Here is a 20,002-nt window from a genome sequence, read left to right as displayed (position 1 = left end):
TTCAATATCCAATAATGCTGTTAGGTGGGCATGTTCTATGACAGCCTATTCTATGCCACTGGTAATTTATATGAAATTCATACACACACACCCAGGCACATATACAAGGGGAGAGTATGTGTGTGGGTCTCTGTGCTTACACACACACACACACACACACACACACACACGGATGTATATATATATAAGAGGAGATTGTGTATGTATATATGTGCATATCTATGTATATATTTAGATGCATGTATATATACATATATGTGTGTGTGTGTGTGTGTGTGTGTGTGTGTGTGTGTATTTTTTAAAAAAATGAAATCAACCTAATTAACCTACAGGTAATTGTCCTATATAATGGGATTGAATAAACTGTGGCTAACTCACACAGTAGATCACTATACAACAGCAAGAAAGAATTAAAATGAAAAATTGTAATATGGAAGCGTTGCCTACATTCTATACCACTGGTAAGGAGCCTCCGCCTTGGTTAAGTGTCTGACTCTTGATCTTGGCTCAGGTCATGATCTCACAGTTTGTGAGATTGAGCTCCACGTTGGGCTTGGTACTATATGAGCACAGAGGCTGCCTGGGATTCTGTCTCTCCCTGTCTCCCTGCCCCTCCCCTGCTCTCTCCCTCTCTCTCTCCCTCAAAATAAACACTAAACTTAAAAAAAAACAAGTATTTAAAAAATGTGTATAACTGGAGTACAAACAGTAAGGTATCAAATGATAGGCACAGCATGGAAGCATTTATTTAAATTTTAAATTTTCACAACACTACATATTATTTGTGGAAACATCCAGTTGTATCCACATAGAAAAAGTTACAAATCAACTTCCAACTTGGTCACCTCCAGGGAGGGAGAGACAGGTGGAGGAATGTGTAGTGAGGTTTTAGCCATACTGTATTATTTCTTCCTTAAAAGAAAGTTGAAGCGAATATGGCAAAATGATAGCATCTGTTTAATCCTTGAGGAAAGTCCCTGGGTGCCTGTTTAGTACCTATTTCCTCTCTTGCTTAAGTAGAGAAGTCATTTGGCTCGTTGACCACTGTTCTTCAGCATGAAGCACCGTGAGGTGGAGGATGGTTGGTTTTAAATGTTAAGTTAAGAAGTGAAGCTCGAGTCATAGAAGGGCCAGTGGAAAGAAATGACTTTTTTTAGGCCTAGCTAATACAAGACTTAACAAGATTTGGATTACTTTTTAAATTATTCTAGGGATATTTTCTTAATGGAAAGAACTGGACTTCTTCTATTTAGGTAGGAGGCAAATATACAAACAGTAGATGGGACCTGGGAAGATGCAGACTCTGTCTAGCCCAAGTCACGACAGTTCAACCCAATGGCCAGAAGGGTCTAGAATTGAGATAGAGTGTTCAGAAGCAATTTTCTTGTCAGAAGATGTTCAAATGGAGATAAAGCTGCCCTGTTTGTGGAATGTTTAGCAGGGATCCATAATGCTAATGAATATCATTTCCTGAGTACTTACCATGCTTTAAGTATTTTATGTGTATTAATTTTTAAGTTCCCGTAACAATCCTATGAAGTTGTGGCAGTTTGTAAAAATAATTGCTATGATGCTTGCAAAGCACATGCCACAGTCTCTGGTACCTGATCATCTCTCAGGGAATTAGGTAGCTATTAGTTTTATTAACAAGCTTGATTTAGGGCTCCATTTCTTACAAAAAAATGTTCTAGTCAACTGAGAGGTTATCACCCAGAGAACAGACTCAGAGTCAGAACACATTTACAACTCACAGTTCATTATTTAATCCAAGTCACTCCTGTGTGAGGCACTGAAAGACAGAATGAAGAAGTGAGGGCAGAATGCAAGTTCACATAGGACTCAGTGGCAACCGTCAAATGTGGGTGTTGGGGAAAGGGCACTGCACTCAGAAGTATGTAAGCTCATAGTAGAAATGTCTCTGGCTTTGTGTCCCCAAGCTAGGACTTTTGTATCACGGAGACTGCATCTCCCTATCCTAGGTACCCCTTGAGTCTCCAAACTGTTTAGTTCCCACATGGGAATGTGGGTGAGTTCTCAGAAAACAGATGACCCAAACATGTACAAGGGAGATCGCTCATTCCTTAATTTAACCATGTTCAAAAGGGAATCCATTGTATTAGACACCAGTGCTATCTGCAGATGTTTACAGATTGCATCCTGTGTGGTTGCCTCTTCCCAATGACAGACATCATTTTAGGCTTTCAAATCCTGGGAATGATTTGGGTGGATAATGTCAACCGATTATGAATTTCTGGTGTGTGGCCCATAGCTATTGGTGATGAATCAGGCTGCTACACAAGGGGACTTTTGATCAGGAGCACATTTCTGCATAATGAGGAGTAAAGTAGTGCAGATTAATGGTGTCAGCATTTTAATGGGACCTGGGGAAATGGCTGGGTGATGGATTCTTTTTACAGAGAGCAGCAGCCCCGTCTTATGCCTCCCAGATTTGCATCAAGGAGAGCCCAAGGGGAGCCATTGAAAGGTCATTGCATCTCTCTTTGACAGGTGTTGGCACAAGAGTTTCCTCATTGTGTCCACCTCCTCTTTGTTGCTGACCTTTCCCCCACTGAGTGTGACACTCAGAGCAAGACACGGAAAATTGTCAAGGGTCCGGGATGTCTGAAGCACCATCATTAAACAACTTACAAAGGAAGCATGCGGTCATCAGGTAGTGTTGGGCTCACTAACATGGTCCTTGCCAAGCATGGGTGGCCCATCTTTATGTCTGGGTGAGAGACACCTGACCTATCCTCTGCATGAGCTTCATTGCTTTAGGAAAACCTGGAGGAGGAAGACCTATAAGGATATACACAGGAAGACAGCCTGTCAACAGCAGCCAGGGCCAAGGTCAAGGCCAAGGCATTCCACGAAGTTTGGGCTATTACTATGAAACCAAAGGGCATCTGCTAAACATCTACAGGATGTCTAGCAGATACACAAGCTCTGCATTTAACATTTCAGTTAATAATGCCCCCTGCAGTGAAGATATTAATATCCCCATTTTGTGGATCCAGGGCATGAGGTTCCGGGTGCTTATTTGCCTCTTCTGAAATTGCAGAGTTTGTAACAGTAGAATAATCATGATCATAATCGTTAACACTTATGTAGCTCTCACTATGAGCCTTGCAGTCTTTTAAGAGCTTTTTGTATATCAATTTGAGTATCAAAACAGTGCCACAAGATTGAGCATTGCATTTTTACACTTTACAATAAGGAAATTGAGGCATAGTAAGGTTGTGTAACCTACCCAGAGTCACATAGTAAGTTACAGAGGTAGGATTTGAACCCTAGTATCCGGTATTCACCGCTATCCCTTCATTGCCAGACTTAAAATACCAACTTGTTGTGCTAACTAGAGCATGGTTCTCTGTCCCTACTACCTCCTAGCCTAACCCTACAAGTGCCTTTGAATTACTTAAGATTACACACTCATAAATATTTATTAAATGTCATTGACCCCTACACTGAGTTAGGTCTCTGCCATTTGTCTACATGTTCCTCTATTCTTTCCCTACTTTAACACTCATCAGATTTTACTGTGTTTTTTTGCACAACATTTGTCTTCCCTTACAGAGTTTAAGCCCGAGGCGGGCAGGTGCTGGGCCTTCCTTGTTTAGGATTACACGCTTAAGGTCCAGTATGGTGTCCATATAAATAAAACCACATTTCTGATTGTTTCTTACCACATTCCACAAATATTTGTGGATGTAATACCAGCAATTTAGAAGGTATATTTGGGATGGTCTAAGATAAAATATAAACTATTTGTCAAAGTTAAAATTCCCACTGGGTGGCTCCAGGAGGCAACGTAAAAAAAAAAAAAAATAGACAGTTGCATTTCTGAGTTGAAGACACTGAGATACGACAAGATGCCCCAGGACAGCCAAATGGAAAAAGAAAATTCCTTCATGCAAGGTCATATGAAATAGCAAATAAACTGCAATTTCAAATACAAGCTCTAAATCAAAAGACTATATGCTTTGACTTGCAATCAAAGTTTCTCATCTTGCCAACTCTAGATAGTATGTTTAGTGGTAAGTAGCAAATATGGCATATTATTGACAGATTTTCTAAGTCATGGAATAAACATTTGCTGATGAAGGAACACATGATTGAATATATGAATGAATATACATGAAGGGAAGTCTGCCAAATTGATCTATGTAAAGACGGATGCTTTCCTATCATGACATGATGCTTCCTTTTACTTCCAGTGACTTTATGTGTCCTCACTACAGTTTAAGCCCCTTCCTGATGACGCCCTCAGACTTAAGGATGAATGTTATGATCCGCATTTCAGAAAGGGAAAAAGGGCAGCTCACAGAGGTGAAGAGAGTTTTCGTATATTACAGCATCATTATTGTTGTTGCTGTTGTTGTTTTTATTGTTATCATAATGATGCCACACATGCCTCTGTGCACTTGTCACATGCTAGGGACTATAAGCCCAAAGAAAAACAAGTGTGGAAGGGACTGTGGGGGTAGGCTACCTCCTGAAAGAAGAACACAGGGCCTCAGAGACCAGGACAGCTGAAGAGGTACAAGCTGGGTCTGAGGACCAAGCAGGGAGTTCAATGATCCTGAGTCCTCCACTCAGAAACACTTAGAATATTCTCAGACCTTCTGGTGCTGACCTGATTTTCGTGGCCACATCTTACTGTGACAGGTTTTCCTGCTCACAATATCTATGACTCTATGATGTTTATAAACCCAGTGTTAGTCCCTTGGCTCCTAAGTTGCCTTTAATATCACAGAAATGTTTCATTAGATTTGGCTTTGTTTATTCAAAGTTCACTCCTCCCTCACATCTCCTTAATGATTTTTAAGCTCAGAGCATTAATCTTCTTACCCAAATTAAACCTTTCTCCCAATCTGTTCTTTTATAGATATTTCCAAACTCAGAAGCTTATATTCATTGCCCTCTGTGGGCTTTCTTGAAGCAATAATTAGCTAGAAAGCCTGTTGTCAGTTAGAAATGCTGAAGAAAGTGTTTCAGTATTAGGTGGAACCATGAACTAGATGCTTTCTGGGGGGGGGTATTCTCTCCGCTGAATGTGGCTGAATCAAACAATATAATTCATTTTGGGAAAGGCACTGAGTTTCTCTCTGCACTGGCCACAGTGTAAGTCCCGGGAATAAGGTGTATAGAGGCCACCACCAGGTAGAGGAGGATATAGTGACATGGCAGAATCGTGAATAAATGAGCACCATGGAAGAAGTTTGAATACAGAGTTGTCAGGGAAGAAGTGATTCCATCAGGGGAGATATTCGGCAAACTTTTAGAACAATAATAGTGAACCAAGTATGCACAAGATTGAGAAGGGGGATAACATTCAAGATGAAGGGAATGCAAGAGTGAGGAAGATAGAGGGACACCAAATTATATGTATGTTGTAGTAGAAGAACTCTCCCTCTCCTGCCAGTGTTCTGGCTTCTTTCATTTTCTTGAACACAGCATATTCTTTCTCAAAACTGGGTCTTCTTAACCACTCTTTCTTCTGCCTGTAACAGAGTCCCCAGCCCAGTTCTGGTCCCTGATTAAATCCTACCCATTCCTTCAATTCTCCTCTTAAATGTCACGTTCTCAAGTTGGCCTGTCCTGACACACGAGACTCTGTTAAATTCTTAGATTTATGCTCTCATCACACTTCTTAAATCCTCTTTGTTAACTTGCATTATTCTCAGCATACTTGCTTAATGCCTACGTTCCCCAATCCAGTGTGTTAAATTAATTAAACGATGAGGCCATGAAACTGACGAGTCACTAATCCATGGAGGACTAAGTAAGCAAACCAAAATTTAAGCCTGTAAATGCCTCAAACTTACAAAATTGAAATGCTAAGGACAACCAATCACAAACAGCCAACTAGGCTTTACGGTGTGGCCAATGACATAATTTCCTTTCTTTGCTTCTGTACTTTCTCTGTATAAGTCTTTGCCCTGACTCCTGTCAGCACAGGGCTCCTAAACTCTTCTAGTTTGAGGCTGCATGATTTGAAATGGTTTTTGCTCAAATAAACTCTTGAAATTTCTAATATGCCTCAGTCTGTCTTTTAACAAGTGTAAATTCATGAGGGCTGAGACCACGTCTGTCTGGTTCTCCATGTATTCTCAGTACCTTCCTCACGACCTGATACCTAGTTACCATTTCTCTATATGCATCTCTATGCTGTGGTGGGCTGGGGCACTCAGGGCATGGTGGAAAGTGGCTAGGAATGAGAACAAATTAAAAGATGTAGATAAAATTATAGAGCGCCTTGAGTAACGTCTTTAATTTATATATGCTCCCAGACATCTCCATTTTGAAAAACCAAAAGCCCATGTGGAAGTAACAAACACACCAGATTTTCTTCAAGCTTTGAAGTAACTTGTAGGAAAGGAAGATAAAAGATGGGTAGTTGGCAAACACTGACACACTGATATTGGTTTTCCAAGAATTAATCCATGGGGAGTGGTGGTAGCAGAAAATGGGGGCAGCCTCAAATATGTGGTGGCCTCTAAATATCCCTGAAAGTATGCAGTTATCCATGTCTATACCTCAAGAGAAGAAAGGAAAAAGAGAGGGAAAACTAAAGTTTTGTGTCTATGGTAACTGGAAGTAGATAGGACCATGTGAATAAAAATACCTGCTTAATCACACTTGAAGAATGTAGTACTTTGGCTACTGGTTAGTTGGTCAATATATTTATTCATTTGATGAGTGTTCCTCAAGCTATAGTTTACCCAGTGTTATGTCAATCATTACACTAGGCTCAGATCCTTGCCCTTACAGAATTCACCATCCAGCAGAGGAGAAAGTCCATCAAATAAACAACCGACCCAGCAATTTATTCACCATGATGGCAAGGAGTGCTACAAAGGGAGAAGCACAGACTTGAGGGCCTTGGCCAGTCATGCCTATCAGAAGGCATCTGAAAAGTCTCATGTTTTTGGCATTGGCTAAGGAAAGTTAGAATTTGGTCATACTTTTAAGGAAGGCCTCATAGGTCTATAGTATGTCATTCCTGTGAGGCCTGTGCATAAAAATTTACTGTGACACCAGGATAATCATATGACCCTTTCAACCTGCAAAGGTCCTTAACCTGCCTACGAGTACCCAAAACTTCAAGTGGTCTTTGTTTTTTGTTAATGTTTATTTATTTTTGAGAGAGAAAAAGACAGAGTGTGAGTGGGAGAGGGGCAGAGAGAAAGGGAGACAAAGAATCTGAAGCAGGCTCCACGCTGTCAACACAGAGCCTGATGCAGGGCTTGAACACACAAACTGTGAGATCATGACCTGAGCCAAAGTCAGACGCTTCACCAACTGAGCTGTCCAGGCACCCCCAAAACTTCAGGTGGTCTTATTTTTATTTATCATCATATAATAATTAGTGATTCTTATTAAAGATTGAGTTGTATCACTCCAAGTTTTTAGCTGTGCTTTACTGGATTATGTGGGGGTTAATTGGTGCTACTGAGGCATTCATGAATGACTTTTTAAAGGAGCTTCTTAGGATATACCCCTTACCTAAATCAAAGACCTATACCACGACTTTCCACCTGTATTTATAAATATGACCCCTTATTATGCAGAGAGAAAAATAGTGGGGCTTCTCAGAATATGTTCACTTAAAGTCTGGAAAACCCCAGTATAAATCTTTATTCCCAATCTAAGGAGTCGGTTTCCCCTCCTTGTACATAAACTGACCTTCAGGCCAAAAGCAGTATAAAGAAACAATATGAGACAGTGATACGTTTTTTTTTTTTTAGAATAAGAGAGTAATATTTTAGCTCTAACTTTTTGATTTTTATTTTAAATTTGTGTCTCCCACACATTTTCTACCCTTGTGTTGTCTCTTGTGTTTTCTTAAAGAATAAAGAATATAAAGAGCAAAAAACCTCAAGAAAAATGTTAAGTTCATTAAAAAGAAACTCCCAACAAACAAAAGTCAGGACCAGATGGCTTCACAAGTGAATTCTGCCAAAAATTTAAAGAAGAGTTCACACCTATTCTCCTCATACTATTCCAAAAAATAGAGGAGGAAGAAAAGTTTCCAAATACATTCTACAAGACCAGCATTACTTTGACAGCAAAACCAAACAAAGACACTACAAAAAAAGGAAAACTATGGCCAGTTTCCCTGCTGAGCACAGATGCAAAATACCTCAGCAAATACAAGCAAACCAAATGTAATGATACATTAAAAGGATCACTCACCACAATCAAGTGGGATTTATCCTGGGGATACAAGGGTGGTTCAATATTCACAAATCAATCAATGTGATACACCACATCAAAAAAGAATAAAAACTCTATGAACATCTCAAATAGATGCAGAATAAATGCAAAATTCAACATACATTCATAATAAAAATTCTCTACTAAGTGGGTTTAGAAACAATATACCTCAACACAATAAAGACTATATATGAAAAACCCACAGCTAGCATCTTACTCAATGGTGAAAAAGTGAGAACTTTTCCATTACGATCTGGAATAAGACAAGAATGTCCACTCTCACTGCTTTTATTCAACATGGTACTGGAAGTTGTAGCCACAACAATCAGAAAAGAAAAAGAAATAAAAGGCATCCAAACTGGTAAGGAAGAATTAAAACTATTATTATTTGCAGATAACATGACACTATATATAGAAAACCCTAACGACTCCACCCAAAACGATTAGAAGTAATAAATGAATTCAGTAAAGTTTCAGGATACAAAATTAATACACAGAAATTTGTTGAATTTCCATACACTAATAAAAATTAGCAGAAAGACAAATTAAGAAAACAGTCCCACTTACAATTGCACCAAAAAGAATAAAATATCTAGGAATACACTTAACCTAGGAGGTCAAAGACCTGTACTCTGAAAACTATAAACCATTGTTGAAAGAAATTGAAGATGACACAAACAAATAGAAAGATAGTCCATTCTCATGAATTGGAAAAATATTGTTAAAATGTCCACACTACCCAAAAGCATTCTACATAGTCAATGCAATCCTGATGAAAATTCCAACAGCATTTTTCAGAGACCTAGAACAAAATAATACTAAAATTTGTACTGAACTACAAAAGAGCCCAGAAAGCAAAAGTAATCTTGAGAAAGAACAACAAATCTGGAGGTTTCACAACCCCAAATTTCAAGATACACTACAAAGCTGTGGCAATCAAAATAGTATGGTACTGGTACAAAAGCAGACACATAGAGTAGACAGCAGAAATAAAACCATGTTTATATGGTCAATTAATCTATGACAACAGAGGCAAGAATATACAATGGGGAAAAGACAGTCTCTTCAATAAGTGGTGCTGGGAAAACCAGACCACTTTCTTACAGCATACACAAAAATAAATTCAAAATGGGTTAAGGACCTAAATGTGAAACATGAAATCATAAAACTCCTAGAAGAAAACACAGGCAATAACTTATTTGACACTGACCTCAGCAACATTTTTTCCAGATTCGTCTCTCCAGGCAAGGGAAATGAAAGCAAAAATAAACTATGGAACTACATGAAAAGATAAAGCTTTTTCATAGTAAAAGAAACCATCAACAAAATGAAAGGCATTCTGATGAATGGAAGAAATCGTCATAAATGATATATTCAACAAGGGGTTAATATCCAAAATATGTAAAGAACTTATACAACTCAACACCAAAAACTCTAAACAATCTAATTTAAAAATGGGCAGAGGACCTGAACAGACATTTTTCCCCCCACAAAAGACATGCAGATGTGCAACACATATGAAAAGATGCTCAACATTACTAATCATCAGGGAATCCTAAATCTAAATCACAATGAGTTATCAGGTTACACCCATCAAAGTGGCTAAAATTAAAAAGGCATGAAATAACAGGCGTTAATGAAGATGTGGAGAAAAAGGAACACTCATGCACTTCTGATGGGAATGCAAACTGGTGTAGCCACTATGGAAAACAGAATGTTGGTTTCCTCGAAAAATTAGAAATAGAAATACCATATGACCCAGTAATTCCAGTACTGGGCATTTACCAGTCAAGTCAAGATATGGAAGACCATACCAGTCAAGATATGGAAGCAACCCAAGTGTCCACTGATAAAGGAATAAAGAAGATGTGATGTATATATACAATGAAGTGTTAGCCATGAAAAGGATGAGATCTTGCCATTTGCAACAACATGGATGGACCCAGAAGGTATTACGCTACATGAAATAAGCCAAAGACAAATGCCATATGATTTCACTTATACGTGGAATCTAAAAAACAAATGAATAAACAAACAAAAAGCAGAAACAGACCCATAAATACAGAGAAGAAACTGATGGCCGCTACAGGGGAGGGGTGGGGAAGGCTGCATACCATGGGTGAACGGGAGTGGGAGATAAAAGGCTTCCAGTTATGGAATGAGTAAGTCATGGAGATAAAAGGCACCAAATAACCTTAGGGTTTCTCGATTCCTCAACAGTCCCCTGCCAAGGGCTCATGCCAGTTATGAGATCTACGATCTAGAAGCAGAGTCCTGGCTTTGCTCATCTTATTATTTACATTTACTTTTGGAATGAGGAAATGCTACGATTAGGGATGAAGAGATGGGTGGGGGTGCTGGAAGATCTAAAATGGCATGTGTTAAACTCTTGTCAGGGGAGGAAGGATGAAAATCCCTAGACAGGGACTTCATCCCCAGGATCTCCCAATAGAGACTACTGACACATTTTGGACACTGTTGGAATTCCTTCTGTGATGGTTAATTTTATGGGTCAACTTAGCTAGGCTGTGGTCCTCAGTTGTTTTGTCAAACACAAATATATTGTTTTGTTTTGTTTTTTATTTTTTTTAATGTTTATTTCTTTACTTTGAGAGAGGGAGAGTACGTGTGAGCAGGGGAGGGACAGAGACAGAGAGGAGAGAGAGAATCCCAGGCGGGCTCTGAGCTGTCCACACAGAGCCCAATGTGGCGCTCGAATTCACGAAACTGTGAGACAGAGATCAAGAGTTGGATTGACGCTTCACCTGAGCCCCCAGGTGCCCCAGGTATGTTTTTAAAGAGTAACATTTAAATCCGTGGGGTTCGCATAAAGCAAATCACCATCCCTAATGTAAGTGGGCCCCATCCAATCAGTTGAAGACCTGAAGACCAAAGAGAGGTTTCCCGATGATGAAAGAATTCTCCTCAAGACCACAACATCAACTCTGACCTGAACCTCCAGCCCTTGAGCCTGCTCTATTTCAGGTTTGTCAGCGCCTACAATCCCATCAGCTAATTCCTCAAAATAAATCTCCACTTAGCTATTTACCTATCTTTGCAGGGTCCTGACTAATCTAATGCACTTTCTTCTCAGGAAAGACTGGTTTTATTTTGCTGTAAAAGAATGGGAGCATAAAAGGGCAGTAGAAGAAGTGGCCTTAGCCCATCTGGCCAGTGTAAGCAAATCTGGGCCTAAATGATGGGAACGCTCCACTTCCTACAATGAAGGCAGATCTTCTTGCTGAGTGACAGTCAGGATCTCCTAGAATATCCTCCTGGCATGAGGGCCCCACCTTGCTCATGGACCACCCACAGACCCCCAGGCCTCCCATGCTGGCTTTGCCTTTCTCCCTGCTTGGTCTGACCCAGGACTCCTGCCACTATAAAAATTAGGAACTTAGAGCAGAACAAGTAAGGTTTCTTCTAGCTCTGCAGTTGTAGGAGTTTCACTTTGTTGAATGTTGGAATTAAAAGGGCAAAACCTCCACCCCAAACCTCTGCAGCCACCCCACGGACTGGCTGCAGAAGGGGAGCCTGGCGAGAGGTAATTAACCGCCGATCACTAACGGCTCAACGGGAAGGCCTGTGTCCAGGAATTCCTTTTGCCAGAGGTCCTGGGAGCATTTGCTACAGAGAAGCAAGTTTGCAAATAAGCACTTTCCTTTGTAAAGGCCCCCTTCCCCAGCTCCATTAGCTCCCAGCTCCTTTTTCAACTGCAAGGGCTGTCTTTTCATCTTGAACTTGACATATTCTTCTAGTTTAGCCCAGTCACATGGAGCCCTCTGGCAAGCCACTCTCTCTCCCACTGTGAATTGTTGCGAACCTCCTCGCAGAGAATAAAAATTCGGAGTCCGCCAACTTTTCCCCCACAACCCCCGACTTCGCCTCTCTTTGTGCTTAACAATGGACTGAGAGATCTTTGGTTTTCTTTGTCATCTGGAAAGATGTTGGAGTCAAACAAAGAACAAAAATTCCAGACGTGCTGAGAAAATGAAACTGTGTGTGTGTGTGTGTGTGTGTGTGTGTGTGTGTGTGTGTGTGTGTTGTTGGCATGGTCTCACCCACCACCGCCAAATGCCACTGATTAGCATTGTAACCCTCAGGAATGTATGTCATTTGGGGTTGAGTTAGTGGTTGGAGCAATGTTCCTTCCAACTTCCTGCTGGAAAATTTAACCTCTTTTTAGTCTTGAGTGAGGCAAGGAGGCTGAACACCACTTTATTTGTTCTTACCTGCGATGCATCTGTTTGATCCAGTTCCCGCTGCCCATTTCCACTGTCCTGGCACCATTCTCCTCTTCCTGGATCATCACAGTACATCCTAACTCTTCTCACCTCCTCTGCTTTACTCCCTCCAAAACATCTTCCTACCGCAGCTGGAGTGGTCCTTCTGAAATGCGCATCTGACCACCTTGTTGCTCGTATCCTGGAGAATCAAGTCTAAGTTCCTGGCTGGGCAGTCAAGATGCTTCCGGGGTTCTGGTTGTATCCCTCGGCCCCCTCAATAATCCTCTGGTTAAATCAGCCTGTCTGCACTGTTCCTTATTTTTTTTTATTTTTTATTTTTTGCAGCTGGGTTTCCTTCTTGAAATTAGTGGGGTTTTTTGTTGTTTTGTTTTGTTATATAGTAAACTCTGCCCCTTCCCTAAATTCCTCTGGGTCCTCATCTACTCTCTCCACCCTGAAAAGTCTCTGTACTTTTTACTGATTTTCTTTGTTTGCAGTGCATCACCTGTATTCACTCACCTTTCTGGCCAGCCTGAGAGTCCTCTGGGTGGAAACTTTCTTTCTCTAATAGTGCAGCACCACAGTGCAAAGCACTGAGCATCTTCAGCTAACACCTCTGGAATAATGGGAGACTTAATACAATATAACGTAGGAATTAAGCACTCTGGCTCTATAACTGGATTCATGTGGATTTGAATCCCAGCATTCATTGCCTGAGCCTCCATTTATTCACCTGTGCAATGGGCACAACTATATCAACATCAGAGCACTTTTGGTCAAAATTCACTGAAATAATACCTACAAAGTGCTCAGCACACCCGTAAGAGATCATAATACCTCAATATTTACCATCGTTATGTGGAACCGTTTGCTCCACTTGTGAGCTGCAACCCTCCATCTATTTCCACCCTCTTTGTTAAAGACCCTCTCCATCTCGAATCCCCACTGAAGCCATCAACTCCAGGGAGAACAAAGAGTTAAGCCTGACGCTGTTCACCGCAAATCCACAGGCACTAAATAAGGCTCCAGCGTTCAGGCTTTAAGTATGGGCTGCAGTTAACTATAAACAGCTGTTGCAAGATAATAGCCTTCTACTGGTAAAAATAAGGCCAGCCCCCCTCCTTCACAATGAAACCTTTCTTGCAAAGAGCATTGAGAACTGATAGATAGATCTCAGTCTGGCAGTAATCAGAATTAAAAGATGAGGAAAGGGGGAAGATTGTCAGGCTTCCCAGATCAAGCTGTCATGTATACAGCTATTCTGTTTCCGTTTCCAGAAATGTTTCTTATCTGCAGTACATTCCCCCTGTTGTTCTCCTGGGGAAAAACAACTCTGCTCCCTTCCTGTGATGGCATTAACTCTAATAACTGGAAAAAGAGCAGACATTAGCCAAGAAGACATATGTATTGCTCTTTATACCACAGCCTTTCATTCAACTAATCCTCCCTTCTCATTTTAGGAAATTAAGTATGAATCAAAGCTCAGCAACGTGCAACCATATGGAATTTCGGAGCCTTTAGGTCCACCGCAGAATTTAACAAAGGTGAGATTCATGTGAGTTGCTTCTACTGCGTTGGAGACAGATGAAAGTCTTGGTTTGGGGAATTGATATGGAAGACACTGTTTCAGAAAACATCCAGACTTTATTAAGTACGTATCTGGTGTCAGGCACATAGTAGGTGCTTGATATTTGTGTGTTCTTTTGAGTCTGTTGAACACTTTCTACGTATGAAGGGTGATAAAGGAACTCCAGGAATAAGTGAATTTACTTTCAGAGAATGGTTGATGGAATCACAGAATTTTTGAAATGGAAATTGAGTGGGTTTACTAGTGTAAATTCGATCTATCTATATATCTATCTACATATCTATATATCTTATCTATCTATTGAGTTTGATGAGACCTAGAAAATTAGGTGGTTTATACAGGGTCAACTAGCAAATTAGCAGAAACAGGAGATGTGCCGATCTGACTGCCAAGCGAGTGAGTTCAATCAGCTTACGTGGAAAATCACGAGACTAAAGCAAAAGTATCTTTGATAAACAAAATCCAGGAGGAACACTAGAAGCAGGCAGCACTCAGGAGTTTAATTCTGTTTATGACCTATGGTCTCAAGAGTGGTAGATGTTAACTGTTGATGTTTGTCTCCAGCAAGATAAGGCATCCTCAAGAATACCAGGGCACCGTGAGTGCTATTTCATTAAAGAATGACCTGGACTATGGACTTGACCATTGCTTTGAAGGCATCCTTTGCATCTAGGATGAGGCAGTAATAACTAACACCCATGGTTACTGTTACTGTTTATTATGAACAGGTAAAGAATGGCCCATGAGCTGGGTGCTCTAGTTAGTACTGTTTTATAAATTAGAAAACTAAGGTTTAGAAAGATTATGGAATTTGCTCATTGTCACCCAGCTAGGAAGTTCCCGAGCCCAGGTTTGAAGTCTTTATCAACCTAGAGGTTGATTTTTTAAACTACTATAATGCCTCACTAAAATGTAATATGAAAAATCATATCCCTCTTGTGTGTGATATAACCACATTTTTGTTGTTCAGAATTGTACCATCCTGAGAAATAACTTCATATTCCTATTTCACACCAGTGAGATCTGTTGGTTTGTAAGCCTCCCAGAACTTCCCAGGTGTAATCTGAAACCAGCCCCCACTATTGGAGTGCAGGGAGAGGCCAAAGAAAGAGGACACTTCAAGTTGGTAGATGGTGGTCTTAATAGGCAATGGGAACTTACATGCAAGCTTGTCTTAGGCAGCAGCAAGATGAATGGATCCCTGCACCTTACCTGCCAAATCTTAAAAGTTTATAAAGAGGCCTTCAATGTTCTCAGTCACGTATACCATGCAAGTGTTTTCAATACCATGTCACAATCTCAAGGCTATGTCCTCGGAGCAGCCTCTGGGAACAGAAAAGGCACATTCCAAGGACAAGGAAAGGGGTGAGGGACCTCTGAGTGCCCAGGTCTAGCTCACGGGTTAAGTGACAGTCACATCTTTTTGGTGACATTCCCTGAGAAGATCTGAGACTCTGATAAGGCACATGGCTTGCCCAAGGTCACCCAGTTTGTAAGATATGAAAATTTCTAAAACCAAGTCCATTGCTACTTTCATGACAACATTACTGTCTCCTGGATTTTTTTTTTTTTGAGAGTCAGAGTCAGAGAGTGAGAGAGTAAGAGTGGGGGGTGGGCAGGGAGGGGCAGAGGAAGAAGGAGAGGGAGAATCTTCAGCAGGCTCCATGCACAGCATGGAACCCAATACCAGGCTTGATCTCATGACCTGAGCCAAAATCATAATCTGAGCCAAAATCAGGAGTTGGACACTTAACCAACTGAGCCACTCAGGCACTCCTCCCTGGATATTTTAAATCCATAAAGTGTTACCTATGCTGGGTTTCTAGCTAATCACACAAAAAAATTATAAGCCATTACTGGTATCAAAATGATCAAACCAATCAAAGAAAAATAAGGGACAAGTTAAGGCTGGGATTAGGGTGAAGACGGCAAATGTATCCCAACCTCTATGCCACTTCCAATCAATTACTCTTAGCTCCTGGAAAGCTGTACTAAAAAAGACCATAAGTATATATGCTCCCAAAGCAAGCACAGATCATGAGATTTCTTCTGATCCCGATGGAAAAACATGTTTTGATGCTAAGTTTATTCCATGTTGGAAAGCATCGGTGGGGTTGGGGGGGGTGTATTTTTTCCTTCCCCAGATGTACTTTCCCCTTTTCATTCCGCTCTGTGCTTGGCTTCATGGGGTCCCTCACCTCCCAGCTTCCAGATGGATTGGGTCAATGGGGAATCCATCAGGAGATTGAAAGGAGGGAGAAAAAAAAAGACTGAGATGGTATCATTTATTCCCCTGGTTCCCTCACTGTGGGTACCATGGATGACTTCACCCCCCTCAAAAGGAAGGGCACAGCTCCTGTTAGAAGTCCTTCTGCTCTCAGGTCTCCCTCTCCAGATCCCAGTCACTGTTTCCCTCCCCTTGCTTCTTGACTCAGCTTGGGCTACTATACACATGTCCTGTGGGTTTGCTACATGGCACTGTGTCTTTAGTAAATATTCTTTTTATTAAACTCTCAAGCCACCCAACTGGAATGCACTATAACCCTCACTGATGGAGTGGCCATGTTACAAGGGGATGGATTACTCAGTCATGGATGAATGAGGAGTTAGCACTTGCCTCTCTTGTGAAGGGAATCCTAAGGATGCATTTTCTTTTCTTTTTTTCTTTTCGTAGCACATCATTGTAGACACTTCCCTCGTCAGTCCAACCTCCTATGGCTGAAGGCGATGTTGCCTAGTGAAGAGGGCTGAGATTTCACACCAAATGGGACAGGCCTGGATTCGCATCCAGCCCTAACCATGCCTGGCTACCCTAGCCTAAGCTTCGGTAGAATGGTCCGACTCTTGAGGCCTCAGTTTTGTACCCCCTTGAAAGTGGGAAAATAACACCTACATTGCTAACTTACAAATCATGGAGGGGATGGTGTTTGTAAAATTACCCTTTTACTTATGGCATTTGGCTAAATTGATATGGATCCACAGAGTGGAAATTTTTGGATAAGACTTTTTTTTCCATCTGCCCAAATTCAGTAAGGTAACAGTGTTCTTTCCCTCTTTCCATCCTTCCTTGTTGCTTCTTCTCAAACTTTAAGTGTTTGATTCAGTGGTTCTCACCTCCAGGAGTCCTCAAAACTCATAGAGCGGAAAGGTTTAACCATCAGCCTTTTATGCCCCAAAACATCAGCAATCCAGACCCCTGGGGACAGATTCTCAAATTAGATGTTGAGCTTCCTGAAGACAGGGATCAATATTATTTATTTCTCTATCCCCAATTCCTGTTGCACAGTTTATACACAGTAAATGTTGATTGAGTTTACGCGTAATACTGGGTAATCTTGATTTCCACAGATTTAAGGCTTACCTAGTTTAAATACAGAAATGTTTACTTATTTTACTCATTTTGAATAACATTTTTTTAATTGTCACCATTTAAAATATTTGTACCTAAAAAAATATTTTGGAAACATTTTTCTGAGCACAGATTATAGCACTGTGCTTCAATGAACCAGTGCTCTCAGGAGAAATGGAGGTGCCGAGACACTGCGCCCCCAAACTAAGCATTCCCTGACAGTTTCCTATTTTAAATACTTCATGCCTAATCCTTCTAATACCTGCTTGCCTCTCTTCCAGTTTCTGTTTTGAATATTCTGTAAGCCTAGGTATCAAGTAATTACTGACATTTGAACTCTTGTGTGTAAAATCAGAGTGAAAAATCTCTGAATATGTGTGTGCAAACAGAATGGGAATGGAATGAACACAACCTTCTCTGACTGTTCACAAGTTTTCATTCTTCTTTGTTTCTGAGTATTTAAAAAAATGATGTGAGATATGAGAAAATATTGGTACCTAAGAAGGACCTGGAAAGACAAAAGGGAACATCCGCTTTCTTTGTCAAAGGCGGCCATGGACCACTTTACAGTGCTGTGATACAACATCTGGGCCTGGCATGCCTGTGGGGAGTTGTAAAGTCCATATATATGAAATCTCAGTCCCTCTAATATAGATTCTCACAGGAATCACAAATGAGGATGCAGTCTCAGGGTCAGATGACCTTTATTTGGGGTTCTGTCCCCAAGTCATTAAGGGTGATGGAAATAGAAACACTCTGGGGAGTCAGGAGAAAGCTGGATCCTGGGGTTGAGTACCTTGTCCTCACTGTGGGCCACCAGAAAATCAAGCCCTCTCTGACCTTGCACTTATCTGTAAGATGGGGATAACCAGGTACCAGGTAAGACTTCCGAGGTGGGCATGAACATACGAAGAGGAAGAACAAATACAAGCATTTTGTTAAGACAGGGGTAACATGTCTCTTCCAATGTTCCTCCTGATGATGGTGATGATGAAGGCTCTTAACCAGTGGTGGCAGCAAATCTCACGTGCTCTCCTGAGCTTCTAGGGGAGAGATCCCTGGAGCAACCAGAAGGAATTTGAAACGCAAGCTTCTCTGGCCTTAGGGTGAATTTGAACTCTTGCCACCTGGGAGTCTGCATGTAGATCGAAAGTGAACCCTAGTCCACTAGTCCATATATATGGACTTTACAACTCCCCACAGGCATGCCAGGCCCAGATGTTGTATCACAGCACTGTAAAGTGAGCCCTTACAGCTACCACTCAGTGTTCCGGACCAGGAGAGGATCTGTCTGTCCTCGGACCCTGCTATGTTTCTTTTCATCAGCGTGGCAGCCAGGAGACTCCTAGCCAGCTTTAATTCTTTACTGCAGGAATTTTTTCATGCTACGCTCTGGTAGAGTTTATTCTATTCCTCTCTGTAGATTCTAATCTTTCTCTTCTACTTTAAAGGCCAGTAGAGACATTTTCTAAATGTCAGTTAATTCAACTTATTTTTGAGCATGTGATAGGAGTGCTGTAAACAATGAATGACTAGGGAATGAATAGATGATGAAGAGTGAATGAATAATTGAACTGTACAGCACAAAAGGATAAACCTTAATGCATGCACATAAAAAAATCATTTAGGAAATCAGGGGAACCCCAGAAAGAAATGTAGACTGTGACAAGAGACTCCAACTGTATTACAAATGTGTAAGACAATCTCGCTGAAGCAGGCAGCTGGAGAAGGTGCTGAGAGCGGTAACTTTGGAAGTAAGTGGAGTCTGTAAGATTAACGGCAAAAAGAACCACACATAAGCACTGTACTCAGGTTGATAATGCTGTTTCCCCAAGGGCTACAGGTTAATAATTCTCATGCAGTTAGACATGCATACTGGAACTAAACAATTCAGTAAATGGATGGCAGGTGATGGGAGCTGGGTTTCTCACTGTTTAAGCAGGAATTTACAGATAAGCAAGGTAAGGAGGCTAGAGTGATTAATGTAATGGATTAAAGCTGGAGATAGGAGTATGAACTCTAGCTGGATATAGATACAGATGGTTATGGCAGAAATATTCATGTGTGTATATACATGAGTGTGTGTGTATATAGACAGATAGATAGATAGATAGATAGATGCATATATACAGGAGTTGGTATACAGATACATACATAATACTTATAATTTTTTTTTCTCAGCTGAGAAGACCAAGAAGAAACAACACCCCAATAGCAATGTGCACAGCTAGAACCAAGATCTTGGTTAGTGAACTGGGCTTCTAGAAGAAATTGCTGACTTCAGTGCCACAGCAGGAAGTAAGCAAGATGAGCCTGGATCAGAAAGACTCATCAGACTCTTGGTTTCAGCTCAGGTCACGATCCCACGGGTTGTGAGATCAAGCCCCACGTCAGGCACTGCAGTTATAGCATGGAGCCTGCTTGGGATTCTCTCTCTCCCTCTCTCTCTCTCTCTGCCCTTTCCCAGCTCTCATCCCACTCTTTCTCTCAAAGTAAATAAATAAACTTTAAAAAGAAAAGGAAGAAAGTACTCAAAAAATTAAAGAGTTTACATTGATTGGGGTGGGGGGGAGTCAAAGAGGCACAGAAATCAGCTGAAAGAACTTTTTCAATGGCCAA

At 41.0% G+C, this 20,002-nt stretch overlaps 1 long non-coding RNA gene across 2 annotated transcripts in view; it reads left to right on the top strand.

Moving 5' to 3' along the window:
* Positions 1 to 19,762, top strand: part of LOC107180393 — a 286,205-nt gene extending 266,443 nt beyond the window's left edge. For both annotated transcript variants that reach the window (XR_006212057.1, XR_006212058.1), the window contains 2 exons: positions 13,907 to 13,990; positions 19,565 to 19,762. This is a non-coding gene — a long non-coding RNA (uncharacterized LOC107180393). The remainder of the gene's footprint in view (positions 1 to 13,906; positions 13,991 to 19,564) is intronic.
* The last annotated feature ends 240 nt before the right edge of the window (positions 19,763 to 20,002 follow it).

Source organism: Panthera tigris, chromosome E2, assembly GCF_018350195.1.
Source record: "Panthera tigris isolate Pti1 chromosome E2, P.tigris_Pti1_mat1.1, whole genome shotgun sequence".
Classification (NCBI taxonomy): Eukaryota; Metazoa; Chordata; class Mammalia; order Carnivora; family Felidae; genus Panthera; species Panthera tigris.
The sequence above is the reverse complement of the archived record's forward strand: the minus strand, read 5'-3'. Positions and strand labels throughout refer to the sequence as shown.